This window comes from Aulostomus chinensis, chromosome 1 (genome assembly GCF_037954235.1).
Source record: "Aulostomus chinensis isolate RoL2024-O1b breed Wild chromosome 1, RoL_Achi_v1.0, whole genome shotgun sequence".
Classification (NCBI taxonomy): Eukaryota; Metazoa; Chordata; class Actinopteri; order Syngnathiformes; family Aulostomidae; genus Aulostomus; species Aulostomus chinensis.
The window spans coordinates 47,170,106-47,188,690 of NC_141320.1; the positions used below are offsets into that span (position 1 = coordinate 47,170,106).

The following is an 18,585-nucleotide window of genomic DNA, read 5'->3' on the forward strand; positions in this document are numbered from 1 at the left end:
GTCCAACAGGAGGTTAGCATGTCAGGGATGAGACACCCTGATAGTCCAACAGGAAGTTAGCATGTCAGGGATGAGACACCCTGATAGTCCAACAGGAAGTTAGCATCTCCATGGTTCCCTTGACCAGAAGCCAGTGGGATCGATACATTCTGACATCTTGATTGACATTTGTCCTTCTCTGAGCTAAATAGCTGGCAATCATTTGAAAAAAAAACCTTGATTTACTTTTTCTATTTTGATCTTCAGCTTATTTGCATACTTTTGTTAAAATTCTCCCCTTTTTGTGTTTGTTTGTTTTTTGCTGCTGTTTTTAGCACAAAGTCCACCTGGTGCCTAAAGACCAGTTCAGCATGGACTACGTTGAACCTTCAGTCCGCTACATCAGCACCCATGGACGGTTCCCCCCTGACAGGTGGATTCTGGTGAGGAATATTAGTGGGACAGCACTCTTGTTAGAACGGTTCTGATCCACCTTCCCTCCCCCTGTAGCTCCTCCTGTGTCCCCTCAGCGCTCTTGTTAGAAGGGTTCTGATCCACCTTCCCTCCCCCTGTAGCTCCTCCTGTGTCCCCTCAGCGCTCTTGTTAGAACGGTTCTGATCCACATTCCCTCCCCCTGTAGCTCCTCCTGTGTCCCCTCAGCGCTCTTGTTCGAAGGGTTCTGATCCACCTTCCCTCCCCCTGTAGCTCCTCCTGTGTCCCCTCAGCGCTCTTGTTAGAACGGTTCTGATCCACCTTCCCTCCCCCTGTCGCTCCTCCTGTGTCCCCTCAGCGCTCTTGTTAGAACGGTTCTGATCCACCTTCCCTCCCCCTGAAGCTACTCCTGTGTCCCCTCAGCGCTCTTGTTAGAAGGGTTCTGATCCACCTTCCCTCCCCCTGTAGCTCCTCCTGTGTCCCCTCAGCGCTCTTGTTAGAAGGGTTCTGATCCACCTTCCCTCCCCCTGTAGCTCCTCCTGTGTCCCCTCAGCGCTCTTGTTAGAAGGGTTCTGATCCACCTTCCCTCCCCCTGTAGCTCCTCCTGTGTCCCCTCAGCGCTCTTGTTAGAAGGGTTCTGATCCACCTTCCCTCCCCCTGTAGCTCCTCCTGTGTCCCCTCAGCGCTCTTGTTAGAAGGGTTCTGATCCACCTTCCCTCCCCCTGTAGCTCCTCCTGTGTCCCCTCAGCGCTCTTGTTAGAACGGTTCTGATCCACCTTCCCTCCCCCTGTAGCTCCTCCTGTGTCCCCTCAGCGCTCTTGTTAGAAGGGTTCTGATCCACCTTCCCTCCCCCTGTAGCTCCTCCTGTGTCCCCTCACGTTTCCAAACTCCCTCCCACTGGCTGGTGCTGAAGGAGGGCCAGAGCTCCTCCTACAGGAGCCCATCCTGGACTCCCCTGCTGCAGCTCCTCCACTGACCTCCCACCAGAGAGATGAGCCCCCTGGTTCAGAGGTGACAGACCACCTCTGGGAGCAGACAACAGAGACCACATCAGGCTGGACTCCGTGCAGGTACGGAGGCTGATGGCCTGAGTGAGTGAGTTTACGACGCTCCCACCACTGCTGCTGGATTGATTTAACACATCTGGAATATTTAGATTTATTCTGGGTCAACATCTGCATCTGTTGAAGTCCTCAGTCTCCATGCAGGTGGTGTTGTTCCAGATAAAAGGTCTCAATAACAGCATCACTCCAGGTGAAACCATTCCAAAGAAGGCTAAGTGGAGCTGGCATATCAGCCTCAATGGAAGCCTGCTGCTGCTGCCAAGCTCTCCATGTCATCATGGAAAAGTTGATTGTTCAACTCAATGTTTTTCCCATTGGGAGGAGATTTGTTGTTCCACCATGAAGTCTTTTCTGGTGATGAGTTTGTGTGTTGTAGTAGCATGAAGATATCTTGTTATCATGATCAACTCCTCTGGCCTGGTGGAAGAACGCTGCTGTGTTTGGATTCAGACGAGTCAAATCTGAACCAGGGACTTGTAGTTTTATCCTCTGTCTCCGGACTCATAAAATGGAGACCGGCCCAGTTTGACACTTTTGAACTCCTCCATGATGTTCAAATCTCATGACTGAGATTCGTGATTGGAAACATCGGCGGTTCAGGAAAGAAAACATGTACCATTGAACATCGCTCTCATCCTTCTACTCAGAACGCTGCGGTGGACTCCACCGTGTCCAGGCTTTGGGCAGATACGTCTTCATCCTCCACCACCACCAGCCGCTCCACCCCACCCACCCTGTGCAGGTCTACATTACCAGGGTCGGATCTGGCAGGGTGGAGGATCTTTGATTCATCTTAGCTTTCCTGCTCCGGCTGTTTGAGAAACATTCAAATGGAGATGGTTGTTTGTGTCTTTCAGGCCACGCCAACGCCTCCTTCTGTCCCCACGCTTACGGCTGCCGAAACGTGCCGGTGTCTGAAAACCAGATCATTCTGGATGTGCCGGACCACCAGGTCCTCCTCACCTGCAGGTTCCTGCAGGCAGAGCCCTGTGGTGGTAGGTTTCCTGCTCCTCTACTGGACTGATACCCTCTCCCTTTCCCGACACGTATCTGCTGTTTCTACTCTGTGCCTCCTTCTCCTCTGTCAGGCCTGGACTTCTTCCTTCTGTCTCTCCAGGATTACGTCCTGGTGGTGCCTGAGAGCAGCTCCAGCTCCAGCTCCCTGAACCAAGAACCACTGGAGAAATCTGACCACTTCATCAGCAAGTGTGGCCTCAACAGCTTTCATGTCATGTTGGTGTCTCTCAGCCTGAGTTGGTCCCTGTTCTGTATCCCTGAATGTTCTAGAGGAACTAAACTGGGCCTGACTGGGACACTTCTATCTGCTCAGATTTGGGTTGTGAATGCATTCAGATGTCATTTACAAGCATTGGAACTAAAGACCTGAGCCTCAAGAATATTTAGTTCTTGATTTACTTTCTCTTGCAGGGTTTCATTTTGTGCAAATTTTCTTTTGAAGATCTTTGTTTTTTTGTTGTCCTTCCATTTAGCAAGTTTGGCTAAGAACCTTTTCCCCACTAAACTAATTTTCCTAAAATGTCTCGCTAACGTTTCCTTTTTCTCTGTCGTCCCTCCTGTCCTTGGTCTCCATTCTGTCTCAGCTCAGCTGTGTCTCTTGGGCTCTCTTCAACAACGGCGCCCTGCCTTGTGCCTGCCATGAGGTTGGAGCTGAGAGTGACACCTGCGAGTCATTTGCTGGTCGGTGCCGCTGCAGGCCCCATGTGATTGGTCGAGACTGCTCCATGTGGGCCGCGGGCTGCAGGGGATTCCCCTCTGCAGACGTGAGTGTCAGATTGGATGAATGATGAGTAATAAGGGCTTTTAATGATGAGTGAAAGGACGGACCAAACCAACCTGTCCAACCATCAGAGGACAGTTTGTTGTTCTCGTTTCAACTCTTACTACATTACTGTCAGCATCATTTTGGGATCTTTAGCAATTCCTATTACATCACTGTCAGCATCATTTTGAGTTTATTATCAATTCTTACTACATCACTGTCAGCATCATTTTTGAATTCATTAACAATTCTTCCTACATAACTGTAGCATAATTTTGAGGTTTTTAGCAGCTCTTACTAGATTACTGTGAGCATCATTTTGAGGTTATTCGAAAATTTCACTCCATTACTGTTAGCATCATTTTGAGTTCATTAGCAATTCTTACGCCAGCACTGTCACATCATTTTGAGATCAAAAGCAATTCTTCCGACATCAATGTAGCATTATTTTGAGGTTAGTAGCAGCTCTTACTACATTACTGTCAGCATCATTTTTAGGTTACTCGCAACTTTCACTATATAACTGTTTGCATCATTTCGAGTTCATTAGCAATTCTTACTACATCACTGTCCCATCATTTCAGATCATAAGCAACTCTTACTACATCACTGTCACATCATTTTGAAATTCGTAGTAACTCTTACTGCATTACTGTTGTATTATTTTAAGGTTCGTAGCAACTCTAACCACATGACTGTCAGCATCACTTTGAGGTTGTTCAAAACACTTACTACATTACTGTAAGCATCACTGAGTTAATTAGCAACTATCACTACATGACTGTCAGCATCACTTTGAGGTTGTTCGAAACTCTTACTACATTACTGTAAGCATCACTGAGTTAATTAGCAACTATCACTACATTACTTTTAGCATAATTTTGAGATCATTAGCAATTCTTCCAACATCACTGTCGCAATATTTTTAGGTTCGTAGCAACTTTTACTACATTACTGTCGCATTATTTTTAGGTTCGTAGCAACACTTAGTACATGACATTCAGCATCACTTTGAGGTTATCCGAAACGTTCACTCCATTACTTTTAGCATCATTTTGAGTTCATTAGCAATTCTTACCACATCACTGTCGCATCATTTTGAGATCATTAGCAATTCTTCTGACATGACTGTCGCATTATTTTGAGGTTTGTAGCAACTCTTACTACATGACTGACAGCATACTTTGAAGTTGTTCGAAACACTTCCTACATTACTGTAAGCGTCACTGAGTTTATTAGCAACTATCACTACATTACTGTTAGCATCATTTTGAGTTTATTAGCAATTCTTACGACATCACTGTAGCATTAAATTGAGTTCATTAGCAACTCTTACTACATGACTTTCAGCATCACTTTGAGGTTATTCGAAACACTTACTACATTACTGTAAGCATCACGGAGTTGATTAGCAACTATCACTGCATTACTTTTAGCATCATTTTGAGTTCATTAGCAATTCTTCCAACATCACTGTCGCAATATTTTTAGGTTCGTAGCAACTTTTACTACATTACTGTCGCATTATTTTTAGGTTCGTAGCAACACTTAGTACATGACATTCAGCATCACTTTGAGGTTATTCGAAACGTTCACTCCATTACTTTTAGCATCATTTTGAGTTCATTAGCAATTCTTACCACATCACTGTCGCATCATTTTGAGATCATTAGCAATTCTTCTGACATGACTGTCGCATTATTTTGAGGTTTGTAGCAACTCTTACTACATTACTGTAAGCATCACTGAGTTTATTAGCAACTATCACTACATTACTGTTAACATCATTTTGAGTTTATTAGCAATTCTTACGACATCACTGTAGCATTAAATTGAGTTCATTAGCAACTCTTACTACATGACTTTCAGCATCACTTTGAGGTTGTTCGAAACTCTTACTACATTACTGTAAGCATCACTGAGTTTATTAGCAACTATCACTACATTACTGTTAGCATCATTTTGAGTTTATTAGCAATTCTTACGACATCACTGTAGTATTAAATTGAGTTCATTAGCAACTCTTACTACATGACTTTCAGCATCACTTTGAGGTTATTCGAAACACTTACTACATTACTGTAAGCATCACGGAGTTGATTAGGAACTATCACTACATTACTGTTAGCATCATTTTGAGTTCATTAGCAATTCTTCCGACATCACTGTCGCAATATTTTAGGTTCGTAGCAACACTTACTACATGACTGTCAGCATCACATTGAGGTTGTTCGAAACACTTACTACATTACTGTTAGCATCATTTTGAGTTCATTAGCAATTCTTCCAACATAACTGTCGCCTTTTTTTGAGGTTCGTAGCAACTCTTATTACATGACTGTCAGCATCACTTTGAGGTTATTCAAAACTTTCACTCAATTACTGATAGCATCATTTTTAGTTTATTAGCAATTCTTACGACATCACTGTCACATCATTTTGAGGTTACTCGCAACTCTTACTACATTACTGTTGCATTGTTTTGAGGTTAGTAGCAACTCTCACTACATGACTGTCAGCATCACTTTGAGGTTATTTAAAACTCTCACTCCATTACTGAAAGCATCATTTTGAGATCATTAGCAATTCTTACGACATTACTGTCGCATTATTTGGAGGTTCGTAGCAACTCTTACGACATTACTGTTGCATTGTTTTGAGGTTAGTAGCAACTCTTATTACATTACTTTTGCATCATTTCAAGGTTCGTAGCAACTCTTACTACATTACTGTTAGCATCACTTTTAGTTTATGAGCAACTATCACTACATTACTGTTAGCATCATTTTGAGATCATTAGCAATTCTTACGACATTACTGTCGCATTATTTGGAGGTTCGTAGCAACTCTTACGACATTACTGTTGCATTGTTTTGAGGTTAGTAGCAACTCTTATTACATTACTTTTGCATCATTTCAAGGTTCGTAGCAACTCTTACTACATTACTGTTCGCATCATTTTTAGTTTATTAGCAATTCTTACGACATCACTGTAGCATTAAATTGAGGTTAGTAGCAACTCTTGCTACATGACTGTCAGCATCACTTTGAGGTTGTTCGAAACTCTTACTACATTACTATAAGCATCACTGAGTTCATTAGCAACTATCACTACATTACTGTTGGCATCATTTTGAGTTCATTAGCAATTCTTCCAACATCACTGTCTCATTATTTTGAGGTTCGAAGCAACTCTGACTACATGATTGTCAGCATCACTTTGAGGTTATTCGAAACGTTCACTCCATTACTGTTAGCATCATTTTGAGTTCATTAGCAAATCTTACTAAATCACTGTCGCATCATTTTGAGATCTTTAGCAATTCTTCTGACATCATTGTCGCATCATTTTGAGTTCATTAGCAACTCTTACTACATGACTGTCAGCATCACTTTGAGGTTGTTCAAAACTCTTAGTACATTATTGTAAGCATCACTGAGTTTATTTGCAACTATCACTACATTACTGTTAGCATCATTTTGAGTTCATTAGCAATTCTTACGACATCACTGTCGCAATATTTTGAGGTTCGTGGCAACATTTACTACATGACTGTCAGCATCACTTTGAGGTTATTCGAAACTTTCACTCCATTACTGTTAGCATCATTTTAAGTTCATAAGCAATTCTTACTCCATTACTGTAACATGACTTTGAGATCATGAGCAATTCTTCCGACATCACTGTCGCATTATTTGGAGGTTCGTAGCAACTCTTCCTATATTACTGTTGCATTGTTTTGAGGTTAGTCGTAACTCTCACTACATGACATTCAGCATTACTTTGAGGTTATTCGAAACTTTCACTTCATTACTGACAGCATCACTGAGTTTATTAGCAACTATCACTACATTACTGTTCGCATCATTTTGAGTTTATTAGCAACTATCACTACATTACTGTTCGCATCATTTTGAGTTTATTAGCAACTATCACTACATTACTGTCAGCATCACTTTGAGTTTATTAGCAATGCTTCCAACATCACTGTCGCATTATTTTGAGGTTGGTAGCAACACTTACTACATGACTGTCAGCATCACTTTGAGGTTATTCGAAACTTTCACTACATTACTGTTAGCATCATTTTGAGTTCATTAGCAATTCTTCCGACATCACTGTAGCATTATTTTGTGGTTAGGAGCAACTCTTACTACACGACTGTCATCATTACTTTGAGGTTGTTCGAAACACTTACTACAATACTGTTAGCACCTTTTTTAGTACATTAGCAATTCTTAATCCATTACTGTCACATCATTTTGCGATCATTAGCAATTCTTCCAACATCACTTTCGCATTATTTTGAGGTTCAAAGCAACTCTTACTACATGACTGTCAGCATCATTTGAAATTGTTCGAAACAGTTACTACATTACTCTAAGCCTCACTGAGTTAATAAGAAAACTATCACTACATTACTTTTAGCATAATTTTGAGTTCATTAGCAATTCCAACGACATCACTGTAGCATTATTTTGAGATCTTTAGCAATTCTTCTGACATCATTGTCGCATCATTTTGAGGTTAGTAGCAACTCTTACTACATTACTGTTAGCATCACTTTGAGGTTGTTCGAAACTCTTACTACATTATTGTAAGCATCACTGAGTTTATTAGCAACTATCACTACATTGCTGTTAGCATCATTTTGAGTTCATTAGCAATTCTTACGACATCACTGTCTCAATATTTTGAGGTTCGTAGCAACTCTTACTACATTATTGTCGCATTATTTTGAGGTTCATAGCAACACTTACTACATGACTGTCAGCATCACTTTTAGGTTTTTCGAAACACTTACTACATTACTGTTAGCATCATTTTGAGTTCATTAGCAACTATCACTACATTACTGTGAGCATCATTTTCAGTTCATTAGCAATTCTTCCGACATCACTGTAGCATTATTTTGTGGTTAGTAGCAACTCTTACTACACGACTGTCATCATTACTTTGAGGTTGTTCGAAACACTTACTACAATACTGTTAGCACCTTTTTTAGTACATTAGCAATTCTTAATCCATTACTGTCACATCATTTTGCGATCATTAGCAATTCTTCCAACATACTTTCGCATTATTTTGAGGTTCAAAGCAACTCTTACTACATGACTGTCAGCATCATTTGAAATTGTTCGAAACAGTTACTACATTACTCTAAGCCTCACTGAGTTAATAAGAAAACTATCACTACATTACTTTTAGCATAATTTTGAGTTCATTAGCAATTCCAACGACATCACTGTAGCATTATTTTGAGATCTTTAGCAATTCTTCTGACATCATTGTCGCATCATTTTGAGGTTAGTAGCAACTCTTACTACATTACTGTTAGCATCACTTTGAGGTTGTTCGAAACTCTTACTACATGACTGTAAGCATCACTGAGTTTATTAGCAACTATCACTACATTGCTGTTAGCATCATTTTGAGTTCATTAGCAATTCTTACGACATCACTGTCGCAATATTTTGAGGTTCGTAGCAACTTTTACTACATTACTGTCGCATTATTTTGAGGTTCATAGCAACACTTACTACATGACTGTCAGCATCACTTTGAGGTTATTCAAAACTTTCACTCAATTACTGATAGCATCATTTTTAGTTTATTAGCAATTCTTACGACATCACTGTCACATCATTTTGAGGTTACTCGCAACTCTTACTACATTACTGTTGCATTGTTTTGAGGTTAGTAGCAACTCTCACTACATGACTGTCAGCATCACTTTGAGGTTATTTAAAACTCTCACTCCATTACTGTTAGCATCATTATAAGTTCATTAGCAATTCTTACTCCATTACTGTAACATTGTTTTGAGGTTAGTAGCAACTCTCACTACATGACAATCAGCATTACTTTGAGGTTATTCAAAACTTTCACTTCATTACTGACAGCATCACTGAGTTGATTAGCAACTATCACTTCATTACTGTTCGCATCATTTTGAGTTTATTAGCAATTCTGACTACATGACTGTCAGCATCACTTTTAGGTTTTTCGAAACACTTACTACATTACTGTTAGCATCATTTTGAGTTCATTAGCAACTATCACTACATTACTGTTAGCATCATTTTCAGTTCATTAGCAATTCTTCCGACATCACTGTAGCATTATTTTGTGGTTAGTAGCAACTCTTACTACACGACTGTCAGCATTACTTTGAGGTTGTTCGAAACACTTACTACAATACTGTTAGCATCTATTTTAGTACATTAGCAATTCTTAAACCATTTCTGTCACATCATTTTGCGATCATTAGCAATTCTTCCAACATCACTTTCGCATTATTTTGAGGTTCAAAGCAACTCTTACTACATGACTGTCAGCATCATTTTAAATTGTTCGAAACACTTACTACATTACTCTAAGCCTCACTGAGTTAAGAAGAAAACTATCACTACATTACTTTTAGCATAATTTTGAGTTCATTAGCAATTCCAACGACATCACTGTAGCATTATTTTGAGGTTAGTAGCGACCCTTACTACATGACTGTCAGGATTACTTTGAGGTTGTTCGAAACTCTTACTACATTACTGTAAGCATCACTGAGTTTATTAGCAACTATCACTACATTACTGTTGGCATCATTTTGAGTTCATTAGCAATTCTTAAGACATCACTGTCGCATCATTTTGTGATCATTAGCAATTCTTACTACATCACTGTCGCATTATTTTGAGCTTCGTAGCAACCCTTACTACATGATTGTCAGCATTACTTTGAGGTTATTAGCAACTATCACTACATTACTGTTAGCATCATTTTGAGTTCATTAGCAATTCTTCCGTCATTACTTTCGCATTATTTTGAGGTTATTCGCAATTCCTACGACATCACTGTCGCCTTATTTTGAGGTTCGTAGCAACTTTTACGACATGACTGTCAGCATCACTTTGAGGTTATTCGAAACTTTCTCTACATTACCGTCAGCATCATTTTGAGTTCATTATCAATTCTACCGACATCACTGTAGCATTATTTTGAGGTTCGTAGCAACACTTACCACATGACTGTCAGCATCACTTTGAGGATATTCGAAACGTTCACTCCATTACTGTTAGCATCATTTTGAGTTCATTAGCAATTCTAACTAAATCACTGTCGCATCATTTTGAGATTATTAGCAATTCTTACGACATCACTGTCGCATCATTTTGAGATCATTAGCAATTCTTACGACATCACTGTCGCATTATTTTGATGTTACTCGCAACTCTAACCACATGACTGTCAGCATCACTTTGAGGTTGTTCGAAACTTTCACTACATTACCGTCAGCATCATTTTGAGTTCATTAGCAATTCTTACGACATCACTGTCGCATCATTTTGAGATCATTAGCAATTCTTCCTACATCACTGTCGCATTATTTTGAGGTTACTCGCAACACTAACCACATGACTGTCAGCATCACTTTGAGAATATTCGAAACGTTCACTCCATTACTGTTAGCATCACTTTGAGTTCATTAGCAATTCTTACTACATCACTGTCGCATCATTTTGAGATTATTAGCAATTCTTACGACATCACTGTCGCATCATTTTGAGATCATTAGCAATTCTTACGACATCACTGTCGCATTATTTTGATGTTACTCGCAACTCTAACCACATGACTGTCAGCATCACTTTGAGGTTGTTCGAAACTTTCACTACATTACCGTCAGCATCATTTTGAGTTCATTAGCAATTCTTACGACATCACTGTCAGCATCATTTTTGAATTCATGAACAATTCTTCCTACATCACTGTAGTATTACTTTGAGGTTATTAGCAGCTCTTACTACATTACTGTCAGCATCACTTTGAGTTCATTAGCAACTATCACTACATTACTGTTAGCATCATTTTGCGTTTATTAGCAACTCTTACTACATCACTGTCAGCATTATTTTTAGGTTACTCGCAACTCTAACCACATGACTTTCAGCATCACTATGAGGTTCGTAGCAACTCTTACTGCATGATTGTCAGCATCACTTTGAGGTTATTCAAAACTTTTACTCCATTACTTTTTGCATCATTTTGAGTACATTAGCAATTTTTAATCCATTACTGTCGCATCATTTTGAGATCATTAGCAATTCTTCTGACATCACTGTCACATTATTTTGAGGTTCGTAGCAACTCTTACTGCATTACTGTCGCATCATTTTGAGATAATTAGCAATTCTTACGACATCACTGTCGCATTATTTTGAGGTTAGTAGCAACTCTTACTACATGACTGTCAGCATCATTTGAAATTGTTCGAAACAGTTACTACATTACTCTAAGCCTCACTGAGTTAATAAGAAAACTATCACTACATTACTTTTAGCATAATTTTGAGTTCATTAGCAATTCCAACGACATCACTGTAGCATTATTTTGAGATCTTTAGCAATTCTTCTGACATCATTGTCGCATCATTTTGAGGTTAGTAGCAACTCTTACTACATTACTGTTAGCATCACTTTGAGGTTGTTCGAAACTCTTACTACATTATTGTAAGCATCACTGAGTTTATTAGCAACTATCACTACATTGCTGTTAGCATCATTTTGAGTTCATTAGCAATTCTTACGACATCACTGTCTCAATATTTTGAGGTTCGTAGCAACTCTTACTACATTATTGTCGCATTATTTTGAGGTTCATAGCAACACTTACTACATGACTGTCAGCATCACTTTGAGGTTATTCGAAACTTTCACTCCATTACTGTTAGCATCATTATAAGTTCATTCGCAATTCTTACTCCATTACTGTAACATTGTTTTGAGGTTAGTAGCAACTCTCACTACATGACATTCAGCATTACTTTGAGGTTATTCGAAACTTTCACTTCATTACTGACGGCATCACTGAGTTGATTAGCAACTCTCACTACATTACTGTTCGCATCATTTTGAGTTTATTAGCAACCCTTACTACATGACTGTCAGCATCACTTTTAGGTTTTTCGAAACACTTACTACATTACTGTTAGCATCATTTTGAGTTCATTAGCAACTATCACTACATTACTGTGAGCATCATTTTCAGTTCATTAGCAATTCTTCCGACATCACTGTAGCATTATTTTGTGGTTAGTAGCAACTCTTACTACACGACTGTCATCATTACTTTGAGGTTGTTCGAAACACTTACTACAATACTGTTAGCACCTTTTTTAGTACATTAGCAATTCTTAATCCATTACTGTCACATCATTTTGCGATCATTAGCAATTCTTCCAACATACTTTCGCATTATTTTGAGGTTCAAAGCAACTCTTACTACATGACTGTCAGCATCATTTGAAATTGTTCGAAACAGTTACTACATTACTCTAAGCCTCACTGAGTTAATAAGAAAACTATCACTACATTACTTTTAGCATAATTTTGAGTTCATTAGCAATTCCAACGACATCACTGTGGCATTATTTTGAGATCTTTAGCAATTCTTCTGACATCATTGTCGCATCATTTTGAGGTTAGTAGCAACTCTTACTACATTACTGTTAGCATCACTTTGAGGTTGTTCGAAACTCTTACTACATGACTGTAAGCATCACTGAGTTTATTAGCAACTATCACTACATTGCTGTTAGCATCATTTTGAGTTCATTAGCAATTCTTACGACATCACTGTCGCAATATTTTGAGGTTCGTAGCAACTTTTACTACATTACTGTCGCATTATTTTGAGGTTCATAGCAACACTTACTACATGACTGTCAGCATCACTTTGAGGTTATTCAAAACTTTCACTCAATTACTGATAGCATCATTTTTAGTTTATTAGCAATTCTTACGACATCACTGTCACATCATTTTGAGGTTACTCGCAACTCTTACTACATTACTGTTGCATTGTTTTGAGGTTAGTAGCAACTCTCACTACATGACAATCAGCATTACTTTGAGGTTATTCAAAACTTTCACTTCATTACTGACAGCATCACTGAGTTGATTAGCAACTATCACTTCATTACTGTTCGCATCATTTTGAGTTTATTAGCAATTCTGACTACATGACTGTCAGCATCACTTTTAGGTTTTTCGAAACACTTACTACATTACTGTTAGCATCATTTTGAGTTCATTAGCAACTATCACTACATTACTGTTAGCATCATTTTCAGTTCATTAGCAATTCTTCCGACATCACTGTAGCATTATTTTGTGGTTAGTAGCAACTCTTACTACACGACTGTCAGCATTACTTTGAGGTTGTTCGAAACACTTACTACAATACTGTTAGCATCTATTTTAGTACATTAGCAATTCTTAAACCATTTCTGTCACATCATTTTGCGATCATTAGCAATTCTTCCAACATCACTTTCGCATTATTTTGAGGTTCAAAGCAACTCTTACTACATGACTGTCAGCATCATTTTAAATTGTTCGAAACACTTACTACATTACTCTAAGCCTCACTGAGTTAAGAAGAAAACTATCACTACATTACTTTTAGCATAATTTTGAGTTCATTAGCAATTCCAACGACATCACTGTAGCATTATTTTGAGGTTAGTAGCGACCCTTACTACATGACTGTCAGGATTACTTTGAGGTTGTTCGAAACTCTTACTACATTACTGTAAGCATCACTGAGTTTATTAGCAACTATCACTACATTACTGTTGGCATCATTTTGAGTTCATTAGCAATTCTTAAGACATCACTGTCGCATCATTTTGTGATCATTAGCAATTCTTACTACATCACTGTCGCATTATTTTGAGCTTCGTAGCAACCCTTACTACATGATTGTCAGCATTACTTTGAGGTTATTAGCAACTATCACTACATTACTGTTAGCATCATTTTGAGTTCATTAGCAATTCTTCCGTCATTACTTTCGCATTATTTTGAGGTTATTCGCAATTCCTACGACATCACTGTCGCCTTATTTTGAGGTTCGTAGCAACTTTTACGACATGACTGTCAGCATCACTTTGAGGTTATTCGAAACTTTCTCTACATTACCGTCAGCATCATTTTGAGTTCATTATCAATTCTACCGACATCACTGTAGCATTATTTTGAGGTTCGTAGCAACACTTACCACATGACTGTCAGCATCACTTTGAGGATATTCGAAACGTTCACTCCATTACTGTTAGCATCATTTTGAGTTCATTAGCAATTCTAACTAAATCACTGTCGCATCATTTTGAGATTATTAGCAATTCTTACGACATCACTGTCGCATCATTTTGAGATCATTAGCAATTCTTACGACATCACTGTCGCATTATTTTGATGTTACTCGCAACTCTAACCACATGACTGTCAGCATCACTTTGAGGTTGTTCGAAACTTTCACTACATTACCGTCAGCATCATTTTGAGTTCATTAGCAATTCTTACGACATCACTGTCGCATCATTTTGAGATCATTAGCAATTCTTCCTACATCACTGTCGCATTATTTTGAGGTTACTCGCAACTCTAACCACATGACTGTCAGCATCACTTTGAGAATATTCGAAACGTTCACTCCATTACTGTTAGCATCACTTTGAGTTCATTAGCAATTCTTACTACATCACTGTCGCATCATTTTGAGATTATTAGCAATTCTTACGACATCACTGTCGCATCATTTTGAGATCATTAGCAATTCTTACGACATCACTGTCGCATTATTTTGATGTTACTCGCAACTCTAACCACATGACTGTCAGCATCACTTTGAGGTTGTTCGAAACTTTCACTACATTACCGTCAGCATCATTTTGAGTTCATTAGCAATTCTTACGACATCACTGTCAGCATCATTTTTGAATTCATGAACAATTCTTCCTACATCACTGTAGTATTACTTTGAGGTTATTAGCAGCTCTTACTACATTACTGTCAGCATCACTTTGAGTTCATTAGCAACTATCACTACATTACTGTTAGCATCATTTTGCGTTTATTAGCAACTCTTACTACATCACTGTCAGCATTATTTTTAGGTTACTCGCAACTCTAACCACATGACTTTCAGCATCACTATGAGGTTCGTAGCAACTCTTACTGCATGATTGTCAGCATCACTTTGAGGTTATTCAAAACTTTTACTCCATTACTTTTTGCATCATTTTGAGTACATTAGCAATTTTTAATCCATTACTGTCGCATCATTTTGAGATCATTAGCAATTCTTCTGACATCACTGTCACATTATTTTGAGGTTCGTAGCAACTCTTACTGCATTACTGTCGCATCATTTTGAGATAATTAGCAATTCTTACGACATCACTGTCGCATTATTTTGAGGTTAGTAGCAACTCTTACTACATGACTGTCAGCATCACTTTGAGGTTGTTCGAAGCGCTTACTACATTATTGTAAGCATCACTGAGTTTATTAGCAATTCTTACTACATCACTGTTGCATTATTTTTAGGTTATTAGCAACTCTTACTACATCACTGTAGCATTATTTTGAGGTTCGTAGTGTGGCAAGGCGAGCGGTGGGGAACAGTTGCCGACAACGCCACCTGGGGGCTTTCACCCAGGATATAAACAAAATTTCAAAATGATCAGGCTTCCATTTGAACAAAGGCACGCAGTTCGAGAGACACAACAGGACAGTACAGTGATTCCCAATTATAAAAATACTTTTATTAGAAAAATAGTTTAAAATTAGCAACAGACTAAATGAATACCAATGGATATAATAAGGAGTGCAAGAGGAATTTCCGAAAGGAAAAGGGGACAGGGCTGGGGCTTACCACGACAGCGGTAACGAAAAGGGGAGGAATCCAAAAAAAACTACACTGCACCCGTGACACAGCAAACCAAAAAAACACGTATAAGGAACCACCACCAGGGGGACCGCTGCCGCTCTGGGCCCTCAACACCTGTCAAAGAAAAGAAAAGAACACCATCAAAAACATGAAATCAAGGCAACCCTCACACACGAACTAAATATCGCTACCCCAAATAACCCAACAGAAACTATTTTAAATCCAAATGATCAAAATTAAGGAAATGTCTGCCCCTCTAATTAAAACCAGGCTCCAAGGGGGATGGCTCAGCGCCGATGAGGGTCGGGATGCCCTCTCTTGGCCCACGTTGAGGCTCTTATAAAGGCCGTAGTGCACGGCTTTAACCGCCGTCACTGGGAGCAGAGCCGTTATGAGCCGAATCAGCAAGAATCCAGAATGAAGACGAGGAGAAGAGAAGAGGAAGAATCAAAACAACAGCGAGGCTCACAGCAGCAATTGACGGCTGCGCACTGCAAAATAAACAAGTTCACCTAATTAAAATGTGGATGAAGGGCATGACAGAATAACAAAAGCTAAGAATAAACATTTCCTACCGGAGAGCAGAATCGTGGCGTCAGACGAGGCAGGAGGAGGAAGCCCGCAGCCCAGACTACACAAACGATGGCCGGGAGAGGATAATCAGAACACCACAGACCATCGGCAGCTTGATATGAAAGGCAGACAACTACGCGTCTTACCCACAGAAAGCGCACCACGCACACACCGGCCCAAGGGAGACAGCCCAGCTCCAGGTAACACCACACCGCTGGACGGAGCAAAACTGGAGTAAACAGGGGGCCGATGACACTGAATAATTGAGCAGAGCAAGCATGCATACCTTTGTTTGTAACCGATCTGCTGACCAGCGAGACGCCACCACGCACGGCTGTAGGCTCCGTAAAGGAGGGAGAGGAAGCGGAAAGGACGGAGAAGGGTCGGACCAGGTCTACTGCTAGGTGACCACTCACTATCGTCTGCCACACTGCCCCTCATGGTGGGGAGTGTAGCGCTATCCTGACACAACACTCACACACACACACACTCACACACACACACACACACACACTCACTCCCAGTCACTAACCCATATTGTCACCACTTAAACACCACTGGAGTATTGACAGAGATTCCACATGTTGGTCAACCAGAGAAGCTCCAACTGGTGAAGGTCATCCAACCCTGCATGAAGGTCAACCTGAGGATGGTTTTGATCCATCAACCTCTGGGTTCTGGGCCCACCTCTCTTCCTCTGCTCTACCATTTATTAAATAGGCCTTGATTTAGTATTATTTATTTCTATTATAATTATTATTAATTATTTTATTGACTTCACCCTGATAACCAGGAGGTAACGTGGTAGTCAGAGCAGCGGTGCTCAGGTCTGTGGACTCAGAGGAGGATTATGTCTGGATCTTTTCTTTTGATGTCCTGCTGTCTGCTCTTTGCTTTTGGAGCTTCCTTCAACAACTACCAGGCCTCCTGGGTACTGTAGGAAACATGGTCAAGTTCTTCTGACTTCTCCAGGAACGTCCTGCTCACATTGGTCTGTCTTCATTTTGACTCCTCCCACTGCCACAATGACCAGCCTTTATACTCTTGGTGACTGGGGCCCTGGTTGCTGCAGGCCTCAACACCAGCCTGTGGTTGAGAGCAGGGCAGAACAGAACTGACAGTATCTCCCATGCAGGACCTGGGTCAGCGCCTGGTGCCAGCTGGGGCACCGCTTTAACCTGGACCCCTAGAAGATCTTCTCCAGGAACTGGCCTTTTTGGTTCCATCAAGGCCTGAGAGGATGGTGAAGAGTGATCCTCCACCAGGCAGCACAGTCAGCAGCAGCCATTTTGTTCCACTAGAATCAAGTATGATCGTGACAGACTGGTGAGTACTTGCTAACTAACACTTCCTTTTTTTACTGCTATTCTTCCATGAATGTGCTCATGTTGGCTGCTCCCCAACCACAGTTTCAAAGCCATGATGACATCTTTCATCAACAATCAGACTTATTTTTTCTCTATTAGGACAAATAAGGTTTCAACTGACACGGCTGGCCAACGTCCTGGAGTTCATTCAGCCTGGAGAACCAGGTGCTGGTTCCTTCTTTTACCAGGCAGGAACAGGCAGCAGATCCAAGATCAGTAGGTGCGGATGTCTGCTTTGACTGGTAGGAGGAAAGAGAGCAGGAGAGCTGGTCAGAGACAAAGACAGATCATGAAGAAGGAGTGCTGTATTCTGCTAGCACATGCTAGTGACAGTCAGAGATCAGGAGTCTCAGCAGGGAAAGATTCATCTCTTATTTCAGAGGATCGTTGGACGTTCACTGGAAGACAGTGACGTGTGGTGAGGTTCATGGCTGGTGAGGCACCGACTCCATCACAATCAGATCTGTCAACATGAAAAAAAACCTGCATTTGATAATAAAAAACAGTCAAAAAATGTTCTCCATGTTTTGGCTTCTGTCTGCCACAGCTTCTTCAGCGCTCTGGATACTTTAGCGTGAACCTCCTGCTTCCATTGAAAATCCAATTTAGAAAATTGTTTTAGCTTAGAATTGGAATCCTCCATTGTGCCATTACGGC

At 40.1% G+C, this 18,585-nt stretch overlaps 1 long non-coding RNA gene across 1 annotated transcript; it reads left to right on the top strand.

Annotated features, from left to right (window-relative positions):
- The first annotated feature begins 1,363 nt into the window (after positions 1-1,363).
- Positions 1,364-2,712, top strand: LOC147271942 (uncharacterized). Its single transcript, XR_015115821.1, has 3 exons — positions 1,364-1,481; positions 2,333-2,470; positions 2,593-2,712. It is a non-coding gene; the product is annotated as an uncharacterized LOC147271942 (long non-coding RNA).
- Positions 2,713-18,585: the final 15,873 nt, after the last annotated feature.